The following is a 4,605-nucleotide window of genomic DNA, read 5'->3' on the forward strand; positions in this document are numbered from 1 at the left end:
AATGGTCTAGACTTAACACAATAATTGAAAATAGCAGAATGCCTAAACAAATGTTGTACAGCTGTCACTTGATAGTTGATACAAATGATTTGAAAATATTATTCAAGGAAGCCTATTCCTATTTACTCTGAATATAAAATTGGAGATAGAGTCCACTAAAGAGTATTTTAGCTTCTAAATGTAATAAAATTACATTTTAAAATGTAGTTTACCTTATAAAATGACACATTCAAAGAAAAAATAACTTTCTGATCGAGCATAATAAAACTGTATTCTTAACCTTTTTTGGTAATTATCATAATGCCCAGCACTCAAAATGACTACTTCTGTGATATTTCAATATGTCAGTGGACCTGTGATTTCCACCCTACATAGATAGAAGGGAAAATCCATCCACATTTTCTTATTCTGTGTACTTTTTTCCATGTTCTGCAATAGATTTTCCATAAGAGCTGCTTTATAAGCCCTAAAACTTTCTATAAGTCTTTTTACATTCTTTTTACTTGGATAACAGTGCAGTAGCCTATAGAATGGCCATCTGTTATTTTTTGCTCATGATTAAACACTTCCTTTTCCAATCATACATTTCCTAGATGACATTTTATGGTACAGAACTTATCATTGGAAAATATACCTCAATATACTCATACCCACCATTTGTCTCTCCATTGCTGTTTGGATCAAATACAACTTTGATTTATCAGAGATTGTGCAAGACAGTGGTTTTTCAGACATCTAGCACCAGCTTGAGAACATTTCTGTTTAAAATATAGGTTTCTGGTTCAAGGAACAGCTTGGATCTTGGTGTTGAGAGGTAAGGTGGTATAGTGGAAAGACAGTTGGATTTCAAGTCTAAAGAGACCTGATTTGAATGCTGCCTCTGATACTTACTAGCTGTGTAACTATGGACAAGTCAGATTCTCTGAGCTTCAATCCCCTTGTCCAAAAAAGGCAATACTTGAATTCAATGTGAATATGGGAACAGGACTGGAAGCCTAAAATTATATTGGAAAATATGATTTAAGGTTTAGGAGACAAAAGGCCAAAAACTACTTGGAAACCTCACAGGGCTACTGTAAGGTTCAAATGAGATACTAAATGAAAAATGCTTTGCAGATTTTTAAAATATAAACTATTATTATTTTTAAAGCACAATACAACTTATCAAATTCAGCCCAGCTTTCTCCTTGTCTCCTGTTCACATAGAAACTCAGCTCACTGTCTGTCTATAGTGCGTGTCCTAGAAAGAGATTCTGATGGACCAGTTCAGTTGTCTGGTTGTTATAGTCAGGGCAATAGAAATTCATCCAGTTGGTTTTCCCTGTATGAATGGTTAGAGCAGTCTCTTTTGAGAAATCATGGATATAATTGAAGAAGTCTTGTGACATGCTGGGATCTGATGCTTTTAGAAGCATAGTTTATCTATAAAGAGCAGCACCTGTGTGACCTCACCTCACATAGGGAATCCTTCTTCCATTTGGAGTCTGTGCAGGTAGTAAAAATCACTTTCAGCAAACATGAATGTTCCTATTTTATGATTTTCTTGATAGTAAGAAGGGGCATGAAACAGCTCAGTGGTCACATCTATCAAGAAATCTTGTATGATCTTAACATTTGCATTAAGGCTCCTTTTTGGAACAGTCTATAAGGCTGTATTTTTCTACTGAGTTTTTTCTTTCTTTCTTTTTTTTTTTTTAAATTTTGGAAGGGTGGGGAAATTAGCAAAAAATAACCACAGTGGGATCTTTTATTCTTTCTGTTGTTCTGCCATCTGTGGGCCTAAAAAGATATAGTTTAATGTCTGAGCCCTTCTTATATTTTCATTAAGAATAACTTTGTTATATTCATAGGTTATTCTCATAAAGATTTTATAAAGATGAGAAAGGAGGCTTATGGACCTTTGTACCATAATTCCATTGCCTTATAGTTGTGTGGAAGGAATCTTGGGTTCTAGAAATCTCTGCTGGTATAATTGAAGTTTTGGTAGGGTCTGCCAAGCTGAAAAGATTTCAAGTATAGTCCAGATAAGACAATGTCTGCTATTCAGAATCAACTTTCCTAGTTGTGGAGATGCCCATGACCTCCCTATTAGGTTGGTTACTGGATTTGGCAATTTGGCAGTTTAAGAAACAAAGAAAATATTTTAGAAGTCCTTTGGTCTCATGGGACCCCCTTCCATTTCCACAGTGGAGTGATAGAAAGCAACAGAAGTAGAGGTTTACTATAAACAGTAAATTAATGCTTGGCATCCCAAATATGAGATCTTTGCCCTGACGTACTCTTTGAATCACCCTGACATACTCTTTGAATAACAGAAAAATGTAAATGTTGAGGTTATCTAAATAAATGAAAACAAGACAAATGAAGTTGAGGCAAAATAAGACATCTCATAGCTTCCTCTTTGAGAGAAGTAAACAAAGGAGTTGGTTTCTTCATATGTGCAAAGATGATAAAGAAAAACATGTCACGGGATATTTGGTTATTTCATTTTGCATTGGTCATGATGACCATATTACAAAAAATACTTTATATATTACAAAAAAATAATTGAAGTTGATGCCCCAACATCTGTTATAGGAGATAAAGAGTTGGGAGCAGCTAGGTGGTACAATGGATAAAGCACTGTGCCTGGAGTCAGGAGGACTTGAGTTCAAATGCGGCCTCAGACACATAACGCTCACTAGCTGTGTGACTCTGGGCAAGTCACTTAACCCCAACTGCCTCACCAAATAAATAAATAAATAAAATTAAAAAATGAAGAGTTAGAGAAATTGATAAGATTATCCAAACTAAGTCACCATAGACAGTAATTTTCAGTGACTTCAATGTAAATATCGATTCACGTCTGGATGCCTAAAATTATATTGGAAAATATGATTCAAACTTAGTAATCAAAAACGGCCAAAGACTACTTGGAAGGCAAATGCCTATGTATTAGGAACACCTCATTGAAAGAGAATCAGGTAACCTTTCCCCAATATGACTTTCTGTGTACTTGCCATATATTCCACTTACCACCATGTCAGTTCAGAAACAGCTAGGTGGCTCTGTGGATAGAGTGCTGGGCCCCAAGTCAGGAGGACCTAACTTCAGCTCTGAACTCAGACATCTACTAGCTATGTGATTTCGGGCTCCACTTTACTGCTGTTTGCTTTGGTTTCCTAAATTGAAAACTGCAAATGGTAATAATAGCATCTAGCTCCCAGGTTTGTTTTAAGAATCAATTGAGATGATATTTGTAAAGCACTTGGCACATTGCATGACATGTAATAGGCGTTTTATAAATCAATCTTTCCTTCCTTCCTTCCTTCCTTCCGCTTTCATTAACTCTTATCTAGACTTTTGCAGTGGTTTACTTCTAGCTCTCCTGAGCCCCATTGTCATTCCTCTTCTGCCTGTCCTACGCACCACTACCATATTAATCTTTCTGATATGCAGATCTGATTATGTCACTATGCTACTTAATTTTTTTCCCAGTGGTTTCACATTGCCTGCTGCTGCTCCTTAGCCTGGTATTTAAAGACTCTCACAATCTGGCTTCGTTCTGCCTCTCCAACTTTACCTCACATATCATTAGGTAGTTTTTGTGTCATGGAAGAGTGTCTATTTTGTACAAACCAGTGTGGAAGATGGCAAACAAGAATCTTCTAGAAATTAAAAAAACAACAAGGTATCAGTTAATCAGTAATCATTTATTGTGTTTGCTATGTGATAGGGACTGAGCAAAGTGCTAGGAATCCAAAGAAAAGACAAAAAATCAGTCCCTGCTGAAAGCAGGTTACATTCTAATGAAGGGCATAGAAAAATGATGAGGAAGAATAAATGGTTTTGGTGTTTGATAAAAGATAATGGTTTAAAGGCATTGGAGATAAAAAACTATTAAACCCTTTGACCTATCAATGCTACTACTAAGTCTTTACCCTAAAGAGATCAAAGGAGGAAAAGGACCCACATGTACAACAATAAAAACTCGTTTAATGGTGGTAAAGAATTGGAAACTGAGAGGATACATATCAATTGGGGAATGGCTGAACAAGTTATGCTCTCTATATGTTTTGGAATGCTACTGTGCTGTCAGAAACAATAGAGAGAATGGTTTTGGAAAAACCTGGGACAACTTGTAGGAATTGATATAGAGTGAAGTTAGCAGAACCAGGAGAACCATTAATACAGCAACAACAATACCATAAAGACAAACAACTTTGAAAGAAAGAAAGATTAGTACAGTGGAACCAATTACAGTTCCAGAGGACTCATGAAACATTGACTCAGTGCAGATTAAAGCACATATATATTTTTGGACATGACTAATGTGAGAATTTGTCTTGCTTGATTATGCATATTTGCAACGGGTTTTGTTTTTCTTGCTTTCTTAATGGGTGGGGGAGGGGTAAGTAAGAGGGAGAAAATTCAGAACGATAAAGTTGAATTTTTGAAAAAAGTATTTGGAGTGAGACAATTTCAAATTAATGCATGAATTGTATTTTAGGTAAATATTTTCTTACCATTTCAGCTAAAGTCTATATTTGAGGAGTTGGCAAAAATAAAAATTTAAGGTGTGCATGTGTGTGTCCCTGAAATGGCCCTACTTTTTATATCAGTGAA

The sequence above is a fragment of the Vombatus ursinus genome, unplaced genomic scaffold (assembly GCF_900497805.2).
Source record: "Vombatus ursinus unplaced genomic scaffold, bare-nosed wombat genome assembly UNPS02014942.1, whole genome shotgun sequence".
NCBI classification, from domain to species: domain Eukaryota; kingdom Metazoa; phylum Chordata; class Mammalia; order Diprotodontia; family Vombatidae; genus Vombatus; species Vombatus ursinus.